The sequence below is a fragment of the Apium graveolens genome, chromosome 4, assembly GCF_009905375.1.
Source record: "Apium graveolens cultivar Ventura chromosome 4, ASM990537v1, whole genome shotgun sequence".
In the NCBI taxonomy this organism is placed as follows: Eukaryota; Viridiplantae; Streptophyta; class Magnoliopsida; order Apiales; family Apiaceae; genus Apium; species Apium graveolens.
Window position 1 is genome coordinate 151,947,190 of NC_133650.1, and position 24,509 is coordinate 151,971,698.

The window sequence follows — 24,509 nt, forward strand, 5'->3', positions numbered from 1 at the left end:
ACCTTCCGTTCCTAATATTATACTGGTTATACTTCTGCTCGTTAGCGTTCTATAACCTTTTAATAACCACGTCAACCTTAGTATCATGAATGTGTTTCCATTCCGAATACCACCATAACTTTACTACTCCTTTTTCAGCTGTTTCTATTTTTGAAAGCTTGATCCATCATATAGAAGTAAAAGAATTCATTGAGAGATCACTATGATCATGAACACTTGTTATATCGCATAGTTAGTACAGAAGGTGGCCAGCCTTTAGTACTTGACAAGCAATTAAACAATAGCTGGTATCCTACTCGGCTTCTATCACACAGATAGATAGTCATTCGGAAATACCTCCCCTTCTAGAAGGGTTGTTCTTCTCAGTTTATATGAAATGAAAAGAAGAGAAAAGAACGAATTGAAGAGAATTGTAAATAAAAAAATATACTGCCATAAAATATCTGGCTTGGAACCTACCTCTGAACTATAGAGGTTTGTCATAGGAGAACAAAACATATATGTATTTATATCAACATCAAGTATTATAGCATCGTATTTCACATGCCTAAATATTTTTGCTATTCCGTCCATCATTCTATGGACCCATGCTCTTCCTCGAGCTTATACACAATCACCTTTGAAACTCCCTCGATATCGAAAATCGAATCTGGGATCTCATTCTAGACATCATCGTTACTAGAATTCTATGCTTGCACTGCAACCTTCCTCATATAGTAATACGACTCTCTTTTCATAAGAAGGAATAAATATTTAATAGGTAGATACTCTACTTAATTAGTCTATCAATGATAACTTATTCATTACCACGACCCGATTAGTGGTACTCAATCTCAACATCCATTCCAATACAACTCTCACGGTTATAATCAGCTCATTACTCGCAGAATCATTGCTGCATTACTATGGTCCACCACTGACCTACTGTCGTCATTCACTTTCCATGAAATCTTAATATCTAACCATACGGAGTCCATACATGTCGTATCAAATCCTTCTAAGGAAGTAACATAATCACCATTCATGATTCATGAAGAACACTCCTGATCCTGCCATACATACATGACATGAAGCAGATAAAATTACAGAAGAGTTTCAATCAAAGCAACGATAGCAGGTTAATACCATTCTTAATCATATGCCTTCGATAGAAGACTTAACTCAAAGGTTCGTTTAGTCCTTTTGAAACATGGTCCAGGCTCATTCTCAAGATAGTACCTTCTAAGATAGATAGCCCGCTCATGGCGATTACACGAATTAAACCTTTACCCAACTACTATTACGGTTGAGTATTGCACAGTCATCAGAAGGAATGTCAATCTTCCAAACCATAATACAATCTGCATAGCTTTAACCATCATCACTGTATTCCTTTGGCACAAGCGCCTATAATTATCCTCTTACCTTTAAAGTGTCGGCCACCTCTTTGGCCTTTCCTGATAGTAAAATTTCCTTACAGTCAATGTCATTTTAACCACCTCCAAATAAATTTTCTACCTCATTTCAATCACAGCTTATGTGAAGATGTTTTCCTTAAAATCTGATGAGTAAAAAAAAATATCACCATTTTTCCATAAGTTATTACCTCAGTCTTTAGAGGTTAATCACTGTCACGACTGACTCTCAATCACACTTAGAACATCTTTTATCTTAAGTCCTAATTGCCCTGAACAATTTCGACCATTACTGGTTCGATCCATACTTTCTCGTCGTTTAACACGTGCCCCACTTGGCATCATTATAATTACGTCATATTTCCTTTATCAACATTTCTATTCTTGAGAATTTTGAATATTACCTTTCTCCTTGTAAAACCTCTAAGGTTATCCTTGAATCGTTCCTCCTGTATTCCCTAGATACAGGGCATATCAAGATACCATTTATTAATACCAAAATCATTGTCTATATACTTCTGAAAAATTTCTCCACTGATTCTTAAAGGTTGTTATTACCTTAATCCTTTCCAATTCATACTGTCAAACTCATACTATCCCTATTAAGGGTGAAATGCCAACCTTTATGCATTCCCCTGGGATTCATTTTAAGTTACCGATGTTCTATCCTTAATTCCACCTTTAGAAAAAGTACATGCATCCTTCCATGGATAAATCAAGTCATATATCCCTGATGAGGGTGTCTTATTCGATCATTCCTACCTCGATAGTATATGCCTAATTTTACAATAACATCTGTATTCCAAATGAGGTCAATCAATATGGCCTCCAAAAGATAACAACGGTTATCCGCTTGTCTTGCCTAATTTGATAACGATAATAATGATGTTCTGGAAGATATTGGTCGTGTTCAACGTGAACCTCTTCTTAATAATTCCTTATTTACTTTTGTTGTTTATCTCAACAGTCATCTCAATGTTGGGATATCTTTCATACCTGGCGTCTCCCTTTCTGGGTATCAAGCCACCGGTCTTACACTTCATATTCTTGAAGGTCACTTCCTTCATCCAATTTTCCTAATTTCTTACTTCCTTGTCTCCTCAGTCTATCCGCGTCTCATTATTTATCCTTCGAACTATCTCAAGGTTTCCTCGAATCCTCCCAACTTACAGGGGATAAAATATATATATCTCTTGTTCCTTCAATCATCAACTTTAACTCATGGTGAATCACCCTCATCCTGACGATTACATACTTTTCTATTTCTATTGCTACGAGTCTTTAGGGTTTCCTCATACCCAACTCCCTTATCATTCCTCAAACTCTATTGCCTTTATATTCCTTTCCACTTCAGTTTCTTTTTATTTTCCTTTCTCTTATCATTAATTCATGAACCCACTAATCATTGACTTCAAACATCACATCGTTCTGGGATTCTTGTCATCCGAACAAATCTTGACAACTTTTACAACTTAGCTTCATATTTTATCATACTCGTCCGCCTTTGTTCTGGCTCTAAAGATTTTACACTATCACCATAACCTTGGGAATTACTTTCCCGAAAACAATTGACTAACTTTTAATCAGTTTATTCTAACCTCTGGCTCTGTGCCTTTCTTGGTCTTTCACCAGCGGGTGGCCTCTTTCTTAGGAGGGTAAGTGACAAAAATAGTCTTTTGTGATTCGTCCATCATTTAGAATCTCAAATGATTCCTATATTTTCTTTAGCCAGGCTCTCGCCTCTACTGGGTTCGCTTGTTCCTTGGAACTCTGAGAGCTTAGCGACTTAAAGGTCCTGAAAGAATTTCCCACCGCACTGTCTCCTCAGGGTGGTGGTTGGGGATAATAGTCTAAGTTCTTTTTATACAGGTCCATGAATTTCCGTATAGGAGTGCCGTCGCGGGTCTCCCTATCTCGCTCGACTTCTGTTTTCTCAGTCTAAATATTTCTTCCTGCTCCCCATAATTGGGGTTATCTTACATAATTTAAATCCTCATTTTCCACTTCATCATGTTATGGGTTCCTTCGATCTTGATGGCGACCTCCCTGACTATCACGTTCAGGGTTTGCTCTAAATCTTATTCCTCAAACTAGCTTTCATCTAAGATCTCATCTTTAAGCTCTTGAACATTTGGAACCCAAATTCTGTAGGAATACCTCATTATTCCCTTATCATCTTTCTCAGTATTAATCTCTTATCTATTTGTTGGCTCTCTGCCTTCATTCATCACTTTTTCTGGCACAATATGTTCTTTTCGAATAATTCGGGTTGTATCGCAATCTCAAACAGCTTTTCGGTACCGGCTCCGGTTACCTTCACTTCTATTTCCATTTCTCAAAATCTCTTATAAACTCTCCCAAAGACATTATTATCTTGAGTCTCTCCTTTTTACTAAGGGCATCAGCCACCACATTGGCTTTCCCCGAATGATAAAGAATCTCCCACTCATAATTCTTGATTAGCTCTAACCGCCTCCTCTGGCGTATGTTGAGCTCTTTCTACGGGAAAATGTACTAGAGTACTTATGGCTTAGGTAAATCTCACACTTCTCTCCATACAAGTAGTGCCGCCAATATTTAGGGCAAAACTATTGCCATGAGCCCAAGCTCATGGATGGGGATATCGAATTTTTTATTCCCTTAATTGTCTTGACGCGTACGCGATTACCTTGTTGTGCTGTATAAGAAGCACCCTAATTCCTTATGCGAAGCGTCACTACAAATCACAAAATCTCCTTTTTCCATTTGGCAATGCCAACATAGGGGCCATCACCAATCTTTGCTTCAGTTCTTGAAAGCTATTCTCGCGTTTCTCTGTTCATTCAAACTTCTCAGCCTTACGAGTAAGCCGCGTTAAAGGGGCTACTATCTTTACAAACTTGAACGAACCTCCGGTAGTGACCGGCCAATCCTACCTCTGGTAGTCGACCTAACCATGGTCATCAATTCCTCAATGGTCCTTTATTCATTCTTGTTAGGATCCTCCACGAGATCCTCCTCAGCAACAATCCCATCTAGGACAACATCCTCAACCACTACATCCTCAACATTATCCCGTCCTGCATTAGGATGCTCTATCGGATCCACAATCCGATCTCTAATTAGTAATAAAACATCATCGCGCTGTTACTCCTCAACCTCAGGGTTCGAAGTTCCGCTACTATATACGATAACGAACTACGCTTCTATCACGATATTTATAAGGGTTCCCATAAGGGTTTTAACTGTCAGTACTACGTTAGGTAGCCCGACTATGAACTTGGCAAGAGTTCTTATTATCTTAATTATTATCTTAACGTCACATCATCTCTGAGGTTTATAACGATTAGCTCTGATACCACTTCTGTAACACCCCCAAATCCGGGGTCGGGGATCCGGGTTATCACGAGTTCCATTTCCCTTAATAACACCCAATCTTAATAAATAATCAACTACTCTGTACTGTGACCCCACAATAAATACACACACCACAAGTTATAGTCTCAGAGATGAATATCCAAAAATAATCACAAGTCATTTTATTCCAAAATTATCTGCCAATACACCTTAAAAGGTTTTCTGAATAAATTTATATTTTCTTTGCCATTATTACAATTCATAAATATACATAAATCTGGTACATCAAAAGTTGAAAGCCTAGCCTATTGGTAGCTCCTACCTCAGCTACGGCGGCATCAACGCTTCCAGAAAACTGCGGAACGTTTCCTAACCGCTTGCGAATTGGAAGCTTGGTCTTGTTCATCTATTCTATCTGTTGTTGTGTGATGAAAGAAGAAAGCAAGGGTGAGCAGCAAGTCCACCAAAATAATATGTATAACGATTTACAATATGCGAGCCTTCTCATAGTACTCATGAAAGTCTTGGTCAAAAGAAATGAACCAAGTTTGATATCTTAATGCGATGAAATCGCAAAATATTCAGTATATATACATATATACTTTTCAAAATCTTGGAAGTCCTCTTCCATGTATAATATACACAAAGTTCCAGTTTATAACTGTATAAAAATATCATTGCAAGGTGATCTCATATATCTAACCTTGTCTCAACATTTTTCTGAAAGTCTTTGATATGCATAAGATAATCATTTACTAGATATAAGTTTAAAAGATGAAGTTACAAGATACTCCAATATACTTATATCTTTTCCGAATACTACTTGAACTACCACCGTTCAAGTTATAATTAGTTTCAAAAGTTCATCACACTGATGAGACTACAAGATAAGACTTGAATAGATTCAATCTTTGAAATATTTTGAAGGAAATGAAGTTATGATATACTTCATTAAGTCCCGATATATATATACACCTATATATATACATACATTTCCTGAAAACCTCTGTCATGTAAAGTATGAACAGAATTACAATATCCAATAAATTTGGAAAGGAAAGTATTTTGGCATAAACCTGATATCTTGCTGATCAGGCAAAGATACCAATAAGTAACCTTTTTCTACTAGTAGATGGACGAATTCCACACTGGTCATCACCCTGGTCGCAATAGGACCTTATGCTGGACTGCCACTCAGCCACTTATGCATTTGATGGACTCCCACTGAGCCACTTACACTATCATGGACGCCCACTGAGCTCATGTTGCTTATGCCGACTCGATAGATGGACTTACTTCCCGAACGTTGGGTAAGTAATCAATTCATTTACCAAAACTGCAACCTTGTTGCGAATATAAAATACACTACAGAGCCGGATCCCTCTGGTTTTGAGCGAGTATTTAAATCCCCTTTAAAAAGGAAGATCATAAATATAAAAATGAGTTTTGGGATCCGCTCTAACTTTTAAAAATCATTTTGAAGACTCGAAAACACTTTAAGGAGTGGTTGGAGCAATGCTGATTTAATAAAATAAATCAGTCCCAATGTATTTAGAAAATATCTGAATATTATTATTTAAATAATATTCCCATAAAGAATAATTGAGGTAGAAGTTGGAAAACTTATACTTGAAATGAATAGTAAATAATCAAAGATATCCTTATACGAAAGTAATATCTTTGTTTGAATAATCAAAAGTAAGTTTGATTATCGAACATTATTCTTTAATAAAATAAATAATATTATTAAATAATAAGCGGAGTCATAATACCTCGAATGAATATTATAAATAATATTCATTAAATAAAATAAAGGAGTCATACATTCCTCAAATGAATATTCGAAATAATATTCAATTAATACAATAAAAGGAGTCATAAGTCCTCGGATGAATATTCAAAATAATATTCAATTAATACAATAAAGTTAAAGTTATCGAATAAACCTTATTCGATTAATAGTTTTGAAAACTATAACTATATATATATAAAATATATATTATACTCAGGAACATCGACTCCCGGTTTAGGAATATGTTCACCTTTTGATCCCCTATACTAAGGGTAAACTCAAATACCGCTTATCTCTAGCATATGTATTATGCAACTATAAGCATTTGAACCAACAGATATATAAATCAAGAATACGAAACAGGCATGCATATATACCATATCACATGCTCCAATATATCGCAAGAATTTGCTAATAACAAATATGCATTTATCACAAGATCATGCATATACACATATACATCACAACAACAGTTAACAATGCTTGGAACTTGATTTTTGATTTTTCTTCCTTTGAAAAAGAAGAAAAGCCGAGAGCAAGATGATGAGAATGAAATGATTTTGTGTTTTTTGATTTGTTTGGCTTAGCTTGGTTGTTTTTTGTTTTGTTTTTGGTTTATTACCTTAATAACCTTATATTTGTGTGGTTATAAACCAACCACACCTCCTCCTTCCCTATGTCATGCTTGCATCACCTTATTGTGTCATCATCTCTTACTTGCCCTCTTCTCATTGGTTGGATGACCTCATCATCCCTAACCTCCTTGATTAACCTCCTAATTGTTTGCCTAATGACCGCTGATCTGTTATACAGTTCGCTTAACTTTCGTTTTCGTTTATCGTTTGAGGGATCATACCCGGGATCTTATTACTTGGGTTTCCTTAACCTTTCTCAATACATTATAATCCTTTTATGATCCTCTCTTATAATCCTTTAATTTAAATCCTTTTTATCCTGTTACCTTATACTCAATTCTTTCCGTATCTAGTGGATTTCCGGGAAAAATCAAAGTGTTCAGAATTGGATTCTAAGGATATTTACATACACTTATATACCATATATAGTACTAATAAAATCTCAGAATATCCATAACAGAACCCCTACATAGTGTGGCATGAAAAGTTTTCTCATTCAGCATAATTTGCAAAATCACTATTCATTAGGGTTTCAAAAATTTCCAAAAATTGGGGTTATTACAGTGTTTTTCAAGAACTTAAATTTTTGTTCTTGAGTTTTTGTTTAGATTAAGCTTGGATAAGGACTTTTAAGGGTGATTCCAAGCTAATTACTTGATTCTCCACTCTCCAAGGAAGGTATAACCCCTCCAAACCCTAACTTTACTTTGAGTATTAGGTTTAGTTTTGTTGTTATGGTTCATGAGAAGCATGATTCTTGTAGACTTAGAGTGTGGTTGGTTTTGTAATGAGTTGGAGTTGTAATTCTTGGATTATTGATTAATGAACTTAAGTATAGTTTTAATTCATGTTTGAGAATAATATAAATTGGAGAACTTGAGGTGTTGAGGGTGTTGTAGTATGATATGGATGGATTTTGATTGTATGAATGATTTGTGGTTGATTGGTGGTTGGTTTGGAGTAGAATAAAAATTGGTAATCGCGTAAACATAGCCTAAGTAATGTCCGATTTACTTTAGACTGTTTTTGCTCTTAACATCAGAACCCGAGAACTCACTGTTAGTATTTGAACATTGCCATGATTAGATAGTTCATGTTACGAGCTTCGTTTTGATATGTGGTTCGTTTGAATCCGATGTATGGTTTAGGAGAAACGACCGTTTTAAGTAACGGCGTTTTGCGAACGAACCATTACCCCTCACCTTACTTTGAAACATAGGTTAAATACCTTAAAGGACTAATTGGAGTATGAATCATTTATGTAAAGTGTATTAGGCAGTTGGTAAGGCACTCGCGAAAGAATCGCCTTAAAACCCTTAATGATTAATTTAATAAAAATGGTGGAGCCGAGGGTACTCGAGCGACTTAAGGGAATCGTTGAGCGCAAAGCGAGTGTTAGAGTCTAATTGGTTAAAGTATAGATTCATAAGCGACTTTGGTTTAATTCCAACTTATATGTTGTTTATAGGTTACTAGACTCATCCCGAGCCATTTGTCACCCCCAGTTGCTCAGGCAAGTTTTCTACCCGTTATACTGTTGTTGTGATGTATATATGTATATGCATTATCTTGTGATACATGCATGTTGGTTAATTAGCAAATTTTGTGATATATTGAAGCATGCTGATATGGTATATATATGCATGTCTGTTTTGTAATCTTGATATATATCTGTTGATTCAAAAGCTTATTAGTTGCATAATACATATGTTAGAGATAAGCAGTAGTTGCGTATACCCTGAGTATAGGGGACCCAAAGGTGAACATTTTCTAAAACTGGGAGTCGATGTTCCCGAGTATAATATATATATATATATATATATAGTTTTCAAAACTATTAATCGAATAAGGTTTATTCGATAACTTTATTTTTATTAATGAATATTACTTTGAATATTCATTCGAGGACTTAAGACTCCGTTTATTTTATTTAATGAATATTATCTTGAATATTCATTCGAGGACTTATGACTCAGTTTATATTATTTAATGAATATTAATTGAATATTCATTTGAGGACTTAAGACTCCGTTTATTTTATTTAATGAATATTATCTTGAATATTCATTCGAGGACTTATGACTCAGTTTATATTATTTAATGAATATTAATTGAATATTCATTTGAGGACTTAAGACTCCGTTTATTTTATTTAATGAATATTATCTTGAATATTCATTCGAGGACTTATGACTCAGTTTATATTATTTAATGAATATTAATTTAATATTCATTTGAGGACTCATGACTCCGATTATTTACTAATTAATATTCTTTATGTTATTAAAGAATAATGTGTCGATAATCAAACTCACTTTTGATTATTCAAATAAAGATATTACTTTCGTATAAGTATATCTTTGGTTATTTAATATTCATTTCAAGCATAAGTTTTACAACTTCTACTTCAATTATTTTTATAAAGATTATTCTTCATGAGAATATTATTTAAATAATAATATTCGGATATTTTCTAATATATCGGGACTGATTTATTTCATTAAATCAGCATTACTCCAAACACTTTTTAAAGTATTTTCGAGTCTTCAAAATGATTTTTAAAAGTTAGAGCGGATCCCAAAACTCATTTTTATATTTAAGATCTTCCTTTTAAAGGGGATTTAAATACTCGCTCAAAACCTGAGGGATCCGGCTATGTGGTGTAGTTTATATTCGCAACGAGGTTGCTGCTTTGGTAAATGAATTGATTACTTACCCAACGTTCGGGAAGTAAGTCCATCTATTTGAGTCGGCATAAGCAACATGGGCTCAGTGGGCGTCCATGAAAGTGTAAGTGGCTCAGTGGGAGTCCATCAAATGCGTAAGTGGCTGAGTGGCAGTCTAGCATAAGGTCCTATTGCTGCCAGGGTGATGACCAGTGGGGAATTCGTCCATCTACTAGTAGAAAAGGTTACTTATTGGTATCTTTTCCTGATCAGCAAGATATCGGGTTTATGCCAAAATTCTTTTCCTTTCCAAAATTCATTGGATATTACAAACTCTGTTCATACTTTACATAACAGAGGTTTCCAGGAAATGTATAAAAGATATATATGTGGATATATATATCGGGACTGAATAAAGTATCTCGTAACTTCATTTCATTCAGTAATATATCAAAGATTGAATCTATTCAAGTCTTAACTTGTGGTCTCATCTATGGATGACCTTTTGAAACCTGTAATACTTTGAACAGTGGTAGTTCAAGTAGCTTTATAAAATGGTATAAGTATAGAGAAGTAATTGGTAACTTCATCTTCCTTTAAGCTTATATCCAGTAAGTATCTACCTTACACTTGATAAAGGTTTCCAGTAAGATATCTATTTAGATACTTGCATTATTGTTTACACTATAGATATTATCTTGCGAGCTGTAATGCTCACTCTTGCTTCATTTCTTCATCACACAACAACAGTTAGGAAAGATGGCCAGACTCAAGCAGACCCAACGCAAGCGCGTGGGAAGCGTCCCGCGTCTTCCCGTTGATGTTGTAGCTGCTATAGCTGCAGAGGTAGATCTATTAGTAGATCAGGCATTCTAGTTTTGGGAACCAAATATTGTATAATTATAACTTGTGGCAGATAATGGCAATTAACTGTAAACTTATCAAGTAATCATTTTGGGTTGTAATAACTTTTAAATTGTGGATTCAGGGACTTGTACTTATTTCAATTTCATCTTTGAGACTATAACGGGTTGTGGTGTGTGTTAGTGTGGGGTCACAGCATGAGGTTATTTATTATTAATTAAGTTAAGTGATATTGTGGAAAGAAAGACCGTGACGACCCGGATCCCCGACCCCGGATCTGGGGGTGTTACACAATTCATGAATATGATGCTTCTGCTCATGAGGTTTCATTTGTCTAGACGTATATGCAATGACTTTATCATCCTACATCAAAACACAACCAAATCCCTTATGAAAAGAATCACTATCATTTACAAAATCTCCTTGATTGTCTGGGAGTGAAAAAACACAGGTTCCGCAATCAATCTCTTTTTCAACTCCTGAAAACTTTCCTTACACTTCTCATTCCATATAAAATTCTCGTTCTTCGCGGTAAGCTTCGCCAGAGGTGTTTCCATATCTGAGAAATCTTAAACAAACCTTCGATAATATCCTTCCAGTCCTAAGAAACTTCTCACTTGTGTTGGTTTTCTTGGTCTCTCTTAATTTATTATAGCTTCATTTTTTGTTGGATCGACTTTGATTCCTTCATTACGGACTATGGACCCTAAAAATTGAACTTCATGTAACCAAAATTCACACTTTGAAAATTTAGCATACAACTTCTCCTTCCTCAAAATTCCCAAAGTTATCCTTACATGTTCCTCATGGTCTTCCTTTGACTTTGAGTAAATCAAAATATCTTCTATAAATACAATCAAAAACTTAATTTGATATTCCTTAAAGATTTTGTTCATCAAGTCCATAAATGCTATTGGGCATTGGTCAATCCTAAAGACATTACTAGAAATTCATGATGACTGTACCTAGTTCTGAAAGTTGTCTTCAGTACGTTCTCAGGTTTAATCTTCAATTGATGATACCCGGATCTCAAATCAATCATAGAAAAGTTCTTGGCTCCTTTCAACAGGTCAAAAAAATTGTCGATTTGAGGTAATGAATACATGTTCTTGATAGTAAGCTTGTTGAACTCCTGATAGTCAATACATAATCTCATTCTTCCACCATTCTTCTTAACAAATAATACCGGTGCATGCCATGGGAACACACTAGGTCTGATCACTCTTTTTTTCCAATAATTCTTGCAATTATTTCTCCCATTTCTTCATTTTAACTAGCGCTCTTTTGTACGGGGCTTTAGATACATATTCCATTGCAGGTGCTAAGTTGATGGCAAACTCAATTTCTTTGTCTGGAAGAAGTCCTAGTAACTCATCTGGAAACACGTCTTGAAACTCATTGACCACTAGAATATCTTCAAGTTTTGCTAAATTCTGACTTTTATTTATCACTTAAGCAATATAATGCTCACATCTTTTCCACAATAACTTTTAAGCTTGAATCCTCGTTAAAAAATTATTAACCTGCCTTCGACTCTAAACGTCATCACATTTTCATCCGTCATCTTCAGAATTACCTTCTTATTACAACAGTCTATCTGAGCATTACGCTTAAATAGCCAGTCCATTCCTAGAATAATGTTAAATTCTCTTGACTTAAATGGTACCAAATTAGCACAAAACTTAATGCCAGAAATTTCAATCTCACGATTGGTACACATTTGGTTAACATATACACGTTCTTGATTTGCTAGTTTTATACTCATGATCTCAAACTCGGGTCAGAAGTTTGGGGTTCACAACACACACACACACAATATATAAACCTGTATATGAAATATTATATGCAATGACCCTTCTTTACACAACCACGAATCAAAACAGGTTAAAGTATAAAAATGAGCCACAACCATGACTTTTATTACATCGTACCAAATCCCAACTAGTTTAACTTACAACTGATAATGAAATCATTCTTACAAACTTGAATAACTCAAAACCACAACATAAGGCTCCTTCTAGCTCGATCCAACTTAACCTGGAATCCTAGCTCGCACACTGGACTAGGGATCCTCGTTACCAATAATTTCCTTTTTAACTGTAGGATAACATAAAGAGATTCGAAGAGTGAGGTAACTAGCTCATCAAGTCATAATATCAATAACTGGGGTTAAATAATAACCAGTTGAAATTATTCATAGAAATCAAGTTTTTTGTTAAGCAATTATTAGAATTGGATATTCATATTTAATTTTAAAAACCAAGGTTAGGTTGCTGACCAGTCACGCACTAACCCCGAGCAAGGCACACGGCTCTGCTCTGTATACTAGATCCAAGGCATAAATTGGCCTAATATGACCACGAATTTGGTCTAATCATGAATCTGGTCAACATTTAGAATACCATCCAATTCTATAACAATTCAATATGATAAATAATGTAATTCAATAAAACAAGATCATATCAACATTGATAATACATTTATATAAAAGTGCGATGCAATTCATGAGTATCACGAGGGTATATCAAGGTAAGTATGAAGAATGCTTTTAAGCCTGTATAGGAATCAGATAATAGATGAAAAATGGTTTGAAGGTTCAGTTCTCTGATGTTACGAGGTTTTGTACAATAAATCAGTTTTTGTATATTCAAGTAATTCTGTTTCATTATTTGGTGTATGGTGCATATGTATTTATGGAGTAGTATCGTATTTAAGTGTGTTATTATCTGAGAATTCAACAATCAATGGTTCACAATGAATGAGGCTTATAGTTCGAGTATCAAATACTCCGATCAGGGTTTAGGGCTAAGTAATTCAACTATCACATGCTAACATTGGGTATATTTAAAGCACTTGCAATATAAAATATGAATATCAGGCTACACTTGCAATATATCTCAAGAAGGTTTAAGAACACTTTCCTTATCACAAATGATTTCTAACTTCACTTGCACTCATCTAACGGTCTACTGAACAATCACTGGTCTTCCTTTTCTATGTCTCATTTCCACTCACTGATTACTTGCTTTCTTTTTTTGACTATGCCTTGGTTCTATTTACTGATCACATAAGGGTCCATCCATTTCAGTATACCTTTTACTCCTCCCTGGGTCTATTCTCATTCATTAGTCGACAAAAACTTCATTTACCATTGCATACTATCTTATTCGTAACTCTAACTCCAATACTGACATCTGGTACTATCTTTGATATCCTTTTCGTCATCCTTGATGTCATAATTACAATCAATTAACGTAATTTGATATTCTTTCTGTAGATAAGGTCGTATCTTCTTGTTAATCTTAAGTATACTTAATAAGGTAGATGTGTCGTTCCTTGTACGGTGCTCGAAGGCGATAAGAACCTTCTCATAACAGTGGTGCCTTGAAACTTGCAGTGTTGGCTCTTCAATCAACTCGTTGCCTCCAGCCTGGATCTTGCCGTACTACCCAATTCTAAGTTGAATCAAACTAAAAATCATTTATCTCTCCTTATACGGAATTCACAAAAGAATCAATCTCAGTTTCACTTAAAACCATATAAAAATCAGGGTAATTTACCCAATCTCCGTCGGGCTGTTGATTCCTCACAACTGTAGGATCTGGATACTCATTACACTTATAGTGTCAATATATTCGCCTCACATCCATCTTAACAACATTTTATCTTAATAATCAATGTCATATCTGATAATCTTAACTCAAACTCAATATGAGTTTACTTAAAGTCTTTCCTATCTTATTTGACCTACCAATCCTATCTTAATTCCTACATGTTCTTATTTCAGGGACCAATAACCTGTAGCTCTGATACCAATTGTAACATCCCCAAATCCGGGGTCAGGATTGGGTGTCACTAAACAACTTTAAACAATATAATCCTGTATATTAAAACAAATCTACAGATAACCCTTCATTATTCCAGATCGCTTACAGGTCATGGTATGAAACAAGAATCTAACTTTCTAATATTTACAATAACTAAATACAATGTTATTACCTCTTTACCAACTTCCTCGTATTATTCACTCTGACACCTTCAAATTCCTTCAGCTGGGAACTCTCCACTTTTGCTGTCTATTAAGAGCTATTCACTTTTGTCCTCATTTGATACTGAAAGAAGTAAGAATTCACAAAGCAAAAGTGAGCCAAAAATTCCCAGCAAGTATCATAATTGGTTTGCAGGTATCATATCAAAGAAACTTCTAGAAACAATCTTTAAATGATTTCAAAATATTTTTTTTATTTATTTAAAATAGTTGGGTGAATAAAACATCAGCCCTCATTGGCCTTTAATCATAAATCACATTTCTCTGTAAAAAATGGTGAACATTTCACTGATTCATTTCTTGAATCAAATCTTTGTTTTTTTTATAATCATAAACTTTCCAAGAAGGAATGCCATTAATGGAGATCAACAATAAATTAGTCTGGACACTAGAACCAACATATGCACTATAACCTGCTGATCTGTCAGGGTATAGTGCGGATCCATACCCATCTGTATAGACCCACCAATATATAGGGTACCCATGCACTATGGCCTCCGTAATTAAGGGTCCAGCCATCTCTGGCCCTTAGGGTCCAGCTCATTCCTGACCCTCATCGTAACCATCCAGTTCATAGAGTATTTTGATGTCAAATCATTTTGATTTCAAAACATCCCGATTCAGGGTTCGTAAATAACCCGAAATAATAGGTATTTTCTCAAGAGATCAATCAATAATAAAGGAACAATAATGAAGGGTACTTACATAATTCAGAGTAATTGCAGCGAAATATAAAATATTTGACTATTCTGAACTTAGAATAGGAAAGAAATATTTGCATTATATTAGAAGAAAGTTTAGGTATACTTTCCTCAATTGATAACCCTCTGACCTTTAACTATCTGCCATATCACTCCGTTCTGGTATATCTGTGTTTTCATCGACAGGCTATCTGACCTTTCTTGTCAATCACAATCCTATGCTTATCTTATCTCTGTATTTACTCGTCTCATGTATTTTGTATAGACAAGCTTTACTTTTAAATTTCTCTGTCTGGATTTGAATGCCTCGAACTATGTGCATCTATCATAAAAGATACTATTTCAATTAACTAACAATATATAATGGTCTAGTCTATACGCTTATCCTTATCGTCTACCCATCCGATAATAACATATAGGGATCATATTTTAATCAGATAACATTTAAAAGACACGTTGACTCATAATTCACATAACACGTATACATAAGGCACATAATCATGTTATTCATATAACACATAGTCACATAATTTATGTAACACCTAAGTTGAATAGCTAAAATATAGGTTTTGATATTTTTAGAATTGAAATTGAGTCAAAAAGAGTATTTATCGATCAATAGTTGACTCAGAACGATTTGCAAAATAAACGACCTTTTGATACAAAAGATTTTAAGGATCGAAAGTATTTTTAATGTAATCGGAATATTTTTCTGAGTCTAGAGGCGTTCGTTTCGTATTAAACGGACGAACGGTCTATTTATTATGAATAAAATAAGAATAATTCAGTTAATAATAATATTAATTGAGTTTTTTTAATACCCTTATATAATAATAATTTTTTTAAAAAAAACTCAAAATGATATTTAAATCATTATTTGGCTTAATTATAAATAATTATATTTTATTTAACTATTTATAGAATTAACTAATTAATTAAATTAATCAAACAATTAATTAAATCCATAAATAAATAACTAAAATAATTAAATCAAATTTAGATTTTTAAAATTAATAAAATAAAATAATTTTTGGAATTCAGTTAATTATTTTAAAAATAATTAACTAAATCATTTTGAATTTAAAATAATTTTTTGGAATTTAAAAATAAGAATTTTGAATTATTTTAAAATAGAATTTTTAGAAACGTAATTTGGAAAACAGAATTGGGGAAAAGGGGACTGAAACCGGGTCATGGTGGGTTGCAATTCGGGTCCCGGAGAATTAGAACTGGGTCCGGGTTCGAATACTGGCCGGAAACTGGGGCAACCCGGAAACCGGCGGTTTCGACCGGAATCCGGCGGTTTTGACCGAAATCCGGCCGCCTTCTACAACCCTTAAAATCACAGGGTTTGAATCGATTCTATCTGGAAATTCATTATACATCAACTCAATATCATATAATCATAAACAACTCGCACAATCAAACGATATAACATCAATTCCGGTGAAAATTCGAGCAAACGTCGGCGATACTCTGGCCAAAAACCGATTTGATATAAACGGGAACCAAACACAACGTATTTTAGGGGAAATTAAAGCTTAGGACACGGAGAATCTAATCCAATAATCAAAACAAGCCAATAATCAAGAACAAACTCATAAAATCGAATCAAAATTTTATATAAACCCATGAACTCGATTCTATAGTTCTAGCAATCGTTTGATATCAATAATTATATGAATCGATTCTAAATCACATCAGGAAGCTATTCATATCATCAAATTCATCCAATAACCCCAGAATCAAAAAGCCCCAATTCAATCCACGAACCCTAAAATCAAATTTGAAATCCACTAACCTGAGGTATGATTTACTAGCATAATTGGATTGTACTTCATCAAGAGCTTCAATTTGACTACAGATACGACCTATTTTGCTTTCCTGATCAGGCCAAAATCATGCTTTGATTCTCAAGAATACATGAAGAATATAAACCCTAATTTCAGAGAATAATATGATTTTTAATATATTTTTCTGATTTTTGTATAATAAAATAATAATTAAATAATAGATAAATGATATTTATAGTTATAAAAATAATACTCCTGAAATTATTTAGAGCCTCATTATATCATTTAATAAATACAATAAATCCAAAATTAATAATTAACGGGAAATAATTTTTAATCCAATAAATGCAAAAATTATGTCAAAATTTTTCAAAAATTATGAATAATCCAAAAATGTAATAATATGAAATATTTGAAAGTCCCACAATTTTGTAAAAAATAAAAATACGATTTTTGTGGGCTTTGACATCCCGGTAGGGCCCGGAAAAGTCATTTTTCATGAAACAAAACATTTTCTAAATTAACTGGATGTTCGGAAAATCAAGATGGTATACGCCATATTATGCAAAACAAATCCAATTATTCTGCACGAAATAACGGCTCTTAAAAAGAAACTCTGAAAATATAACTTTTAATATAAATCCATTTAACACGTAATAAAATACCCGAAAAATAACTCAGATCACAAAAAAAAACACATACAACACCTAACAGATACCCTTTTATGCTCAATCAAAATTTATAACATCATAAATGACATAATACCCATTTAATATGACACAAAACAGTTGTAAATTTCTCGGTCATTACATCAACAGTATGTCCTGATTCATGAATGTATTTTGAAACATAATTGGACTTGTATTTCATTCCTTTCTGCTTCATGTGTACTAAGTTCTTTGAATATTCAGACCATCTAGTAGTACTAGTGTTGGTTACTTTGAGTAAACACTACAATAAAAAAGTCCATAGACATCAGTTTTTGGTCAATGTCTATGTTGTTTGGCAACCGATATTGATGTCGGTGATATCTATTCTAGACATCGGCCATAACCCGATATTTTTACTGGCTTAGACATCGTTTCTGGCAAAAAAGCTGATGTCCATGCATTGTTTTTTTACAAAAAATATTAGAAATAAATAAGTTAATAAATAAGTTAATAAATAAATTACACTTATTATAATAGATTAAAGATATAATGAGCTATGTTTTTTCCACATAGACATCGAATATTTTCATTTAGGTGATGTAAAATCAGATTTTAAACATCGATTTCTTTAGTGAAAGGTGATGTATATGTCAACATTTAGACATCAGTTTTATCCAAAATAAAGTGATGTCTATGTTTCTTTTAGACTTGAACATGTGAGTCTTTGACATCAGTTTTTTAGTAAAAAATGATGTACATTAACTTTTTTGACATCAGTTTTTCTTCATTAAAAGTGATGTACAATTATTATTTTTACATCAGTATTTATTCATTAAAAAAGATGTATAACAAATTTATATACAAAGTCATCATGTCTCTCATGCTCAGCAAAATTACACTTCAACAAAAGTTCTTTATAGCGGAAAACCTCAAAACAACTAAAAGTCAAGACAGGCGTTAACTAAAACTAAGTCTACAAAATTTCATGGACTTCCTAAACACGTATCATTTTATCAACTGTATTATTTTTCTAGTCCCTCTCTCTGGTGTATAATTTTATCTGCAAAGTTTGGTAGATGGATATATTTTATACAACAACTTTTGTAAGAGGCCTGAACTCAGTTTTTCCAGCTATAGCGTTCAGCTTCTTCGTCTTCCACGCTATCACCAATTGTAGTAGAAGTCTTTCCGGTGGTATCAGTCAGCCGTAGTGGACCCTCAGGAGAAGTAGACTTGGAACGGGTTTGGGTTGATGATTCAGTATATCCAGAGATTTGTAAAGCTGATGATAGAGTAAGTGTCAAATCTGCTGATTTACTTGTTGGGGATCGACGGTCATGAAGTTGGTATTTCTAAAATAAACGGAAACCATTTTAGCATTTCTTAAAGATTAGGGGATTATAGAAGATTATCGGATGGAGAGCTTAAACTTACTTTCAAATGACTCTTCACCTCGTCATTTGTAAGATAATCAACTTGCATTAGCTCTTTAATTAGTTCCAGGAGTCTCTAATTAGTTGAGGAGCTTGACTTCATTTGTGTATAATCAGTTGTCACATTTAATGCCTTCAATATAATTGATAAATTCTGTGCTTTCCTGGGATCAATAATCTGAATAAATTTTGTAGTAACTAAAGCAAATATGTCCCAGATCGAATATTTATATATCACTACTAGAAAAAGTGGAATAGACATCGGCTACAAACCGATGTCTATGAACAAAAAAATCCGATGTCTTCGTGGGTGATGTTAAAGGCCCCCCATTTAACATCGGTTTTAAAATGATGTTAAAGAATACTATAACATCCGTTTTTTAAAATGTTGAATTTCTCATGCACATCTAATCTTCATATATTATCATATAATGATAGATTTATCAATTTAAACATATGTGAGTTAAGCATAATATTTCAATTTACCTTTTAAACTGATGGTACTAATATCAGTAACAACGGTTTTAAATTAAAACCGATATAAAAGTAACTTTTTGCATCAGTTCTTTACTTTAAACTGATATCTATTGGTCATAAACCGATGTCTAAAAACTTTATAACATCATTTTTTGTTTTAAGTTTTTTTGTTGTAGTATTTAACATCGGTTTTGTGTGATGCGACTTATGTAAATGTTCAACTAAAACTGATGTATTAAGCTTTGATAGACAACATTTTGCACTGCAATGATGTATGTACTTATTTTATTAATGCACATTTTAAAATTAATATATTTTTTAGATGCAAAATTCAGTTATCATTACCAAATCAAGATGATAAAGTCTTACAATGACGAAAAACCAGAAACATATAATTTTCAAAGATACAACAATAACAATCCGATATCTATTTTAAAAAATAACAACCAAAGTAATTTATAACTTCACTATTCTGAAGAAAGAATAATAGAACTCTTCTTTCTATCAGATGTAATGATGTGTGCGTGCCTTATCATGCCACCGTGTACAACAGTCCCTCCCATGTTTGGATTCTTCCAGCTCTTGTAAAAATCCTGGATGAGCTCCTCCTATCTATAGGATTGGGCATAAACCAATACTGCATACTTCATAATCTCAGGCCAATCATGGGATTCAACAATCTATACTCAAGCAAAAAACCTGGTAATAAGTAGACAGAAACAGGCAGAATATGCACCTTATCCTTACCAAATATTACTCCAACCTGATACTATTAACAATTTCAACATTCATCCATCAAGTTCACATTAATATCATTTCGTATTAATACATAACATTATCGTTAAACACCATCCAATCAACTTAAGAGGATCTAAGGGGTTATCAACAAGATCATTGAGAAGCGGGTACAACAATACAAAACTACAACTACATATAACATGATGTAAGCTGTAAAGAAAACTAACTTTCGACATCCAACTCAACGGTCTTGTAAGTGACTCCAAGATCATTGAACAATTTCTTCACCGAGTTACAATACGAGCAATAAGTTTTGCTATTGAATTAAAATTATATCAATCAAACAATTTAATCACTGTAACTTTCGATCCAATTCATATAAATTTAATTTATTGGAATAATAATTTTTCTAATCAATCACAAACGAAGCATGTAGATACATATCTAAAAATTCGACATGGCAGCTTCAACAAAAATTGCATTAGACAAGATACTCCAGACTTGTCAAGTTTGTCTTCGAGCTTTGGTTTATTCTCTCTTTCACTTTATCGCTCCACTTATAATTAGTAATACCATAGTCTATAATATTGCTGGCAGTGGTTGATTATATACAGATTACAGAAATTTTGGGGCTTGGCGAACTACACCAGTCCATGGTTGTCTATAGGCTTTATCATCTGCAGTACTGTGCAAAAATTGTTCATAGTGATAGTTAGCGTTTACACCTGCCTAAGAAAGAAACATTCTGCTCTTGAGAGCTTACACAACCAAGATGATCATCCTAATGCCCTTCCAAATTCCCAATAACCAATTAACATACGTAAATGATATATATCATAGGAGAGGTAAAGAGTACTACAATGTTTGATCAAAATTTAGAATTAAAAAACAAAAAAACATTTGCAAATAATAGAGGGGGTTAAGGGTAAGAATCAACTTATTTCGTAAATAACACTAAACATCATCTACTTTATGCTTCCGCTAAATAGCCTAGAAATATAGACATAAATAGTTTTTCTTGGGAAAAGTACAAGATAAATACAATAACAAAAAAATTAACAATAATATCATAAATTAAAAAATATTACCCATCAACAAATAAGATGTAAATAAAATAAACTGCAAATAATTTCTGAAAGCAGGTTGAGTCTATACAATAGAACATCACACAGCAATAACTTAAGCACAAACAAAATCAAAATAATATACTGACAGATGTTTAATGAAAGTGGAGTCATTGATCATTCCTCTATCTTAACCTTTGTGCAAGGAAGAAAGTATTTTCTTGATGCGATTGTTATACTCTGCACCCTGATCATTTTGAACAAGGTGTCCTGCCTCTTTTACAAATTCCAGAGTAGCCTTGTCGCCTAACTGCCTGCAGTTGTATCCCAACATATTTATTTTAACTATAATCTTTTACTGATATTATAACTAAATTATTACGGAAAAGTAATGTGAGTAGCATGGCTCTGCTGTAAAAATGTTAAAAAATATGATTATCAAGAAAATTAACTAGAATAAAGGAGAGTCTAAACTCCAAAGTAAACACTGTTTAAATATGCTGGTAGAGGTAATGAGAACTTACTTCTTGATGATTTCAGCAATTTCGGAGTTAAAAATCTTGTCATCATCTCCCTATAGCAGATGGAGTTTCTGCAGTTAAATATAAAAAGCAGTCACCAAACTGATTTGATATCATATGGAACAACATCTTCAGCATTAACCGGAAAACCTGACTTATCATAGCTCACAGATTCGTCTTGAATATAACGGTAATGTTATCGACAGAGCTAAAAACAAGGATTAAAAGGGGAGTACCTTATCCTCCGATGACCGTAATTGAAGGTAACGCGTCCCAGATAATAGGCAACGGGCTTTCTTCACAGTAATCACCATGAACACTACTAGTTCTTTGTAATTCACATCCAATTAAAAACAAAAACACAACAAAAAAAACTAAAACAAAAGTGTAAAAACAAAAATAAAAGAAAAAGAGACACAATCAGTTATATATATAACTGAAAACAACAACAAATCTGTTAAAAAGCTAAAAATTGAAATTTAAAAACCACTTACTAATTCGATCAGAATAAGGAAAAATAACAACATAGATAGGCCGATTGGAACTTCATCTGCACCTAGTTAACACAAATCGAATGATTTATTGAAAACAAGAGTTAGGGTTCATGTAATTGAAAGATATAATTCGAATTAGGGACCTTAATTTTGAGTTCTTGGTTTCAATTTGGAAAGTTAGGTTTTGAATTTAGGCTTCTATGTTGAGAGTTCAGAAAGATTGGTGGAGATGGGAAGTAAGAGTGATGGGGAGAGAGAGAGAGAGAGAGAGAGAGAGAGAGAGATGTTCTTCCGTTAGAGAGAGAGTTTTGATAGTTTTGATAGCTTTGATTTTTGATTTTGTGTTTTTTTAAATGTATATTTGAGGATAAAGTTAAAAGAGGGGGAAGAGTTGAAAATAATCTAAGGCAAAACAGGGGAAATTTAAGAGGGAATGAAATTTTAGCTAGGGAAAATGGGGAAGGCGGGCTGCTGAATTTTTTTTAACAAACATTTAACATCGGTTCTTCTAATAAACTGATGTTTATAAGCACAAAAGACATCGCTTGCTCAAAACCGATGTCTAAAATACTTTTTACATCGGTGAAATAAGCAACCGATGTAAAAGAGGCGATGTCTATTCTACTTTTTCTAGTAGTGTATGTATATTCACAGTATGTATATTCACAGAATGTTCTATTTGATTTTCTCCATATGTTCTAGATCGTCACATGCCAACGTCATCGGAAGCTATCAAATGTCGTGAATGTCGACGTGCTAATGGCCCCCAAGTCTGGTTATATGCTACCTCAAATTTTCTTTTATCCTTTATTATCTGACATTCCTTAGTATTACTGTTTTATTTAGAGTTTAAAACACTTGATAGTTTTTTGTCGTAAGTCACACCTTTTAATTACAAGTTTATCCTCGAGGAACTTTTAATTACTAGAAGTACTGAATTTGAGCTGTAAAACAAAAACGTAAAAAACTCCACATACCACCACATCAGAATGTTTCACATACTAGCATGAAATCTCTCGACTTACGAGAAAACCAAGAAAGTTTCACCGGACAAAGTTACTAAAAAAAGTTGGAAGGTTTCGTCATACATGTATATTTTGACAGTGGTCCCGCATTATTTTGGTAACCTCCACATTGTTTTCCACTTTACCCTTATGCAGGAGTGACTTTACCACACTCATCATCACTGTATTAACCTTTAGAAAAAGAGTATATACCAGATGTACAAAAGTTGTAATAAGATCTTATGTTTAAAATTTCGCACCCATCCAACACCAATTAATACCAAGACATCTACCTAATTTCATTTATCAAATTCTAACACTCTTAGCATATAAAGTTTTCTTAACTATGGAGAAAAGAATAAACAAGAGTTAAAATGATAATGACCGTTGGACTTTAAGTGTTTCCACTTTATTGTCCTTTAGTTTGCCAATCCAATAAGGAGGGAACCAATTAATGACAAATAATGCAACACAATTAATGATTATACCTATGGGTTCTGAAGGAAATCGAATATGTCGTTTGAACATGAAGGGCATTTCATAATATATTTTTGTACTCGTAATGTCCTCCAACCTTCAAAATTTCTCTGTCTAATGCAAGGATGACCAGAAAAAGCACCCAACAAATAAGACTTGCAGAAGTTATGTGCACAGGGAGTTGTAAGAGGTAGAACCATCACTTTTCGGCATATAAGACAACTAAATGATGCACTAGTGTTACATCCGTAAAATTAAGCCTGAGTAACATATGGAGTTCTTTCTTCTGTTAATGGTGGAATAAGGTAAAGCAGAAACATACCTTTCAAGAGCCTCTCTTTAATTGAAGATGCATGTCATCAATCATCCAAAACTCACTTACTCGATTTCTGTCAAATATGGTTTTGAAATTTGAATTAAAA

The 24,509-nt window shown here is 33.5% G+C and overlaps 1 long non-coding RNA gene across 1 annotated transcript; it reads right to left on the reverse strand.

Moving 5' to 3' along the window:
* Nucleotides 1-21,721: 21,721 nt before the first annotated feature.
* Nucleotides 21,722-24,202, reverse strand: LOC141716934 (uncharacterized). The gene is made up of 3 exons (XR_012573451.1): nt 22,349-24,202; nt 22,116-22,183; nt 21,722-21,905 (listed from the first exon to the last, which is right to left on the reverse strand). It is a non-coding gene; the product is annotated as an uncharacterized LOC141716934 (long non-coding RNA).
* Between the last annotated feature and the right edge of the window lie 307 nt (nt 24,203-24,509).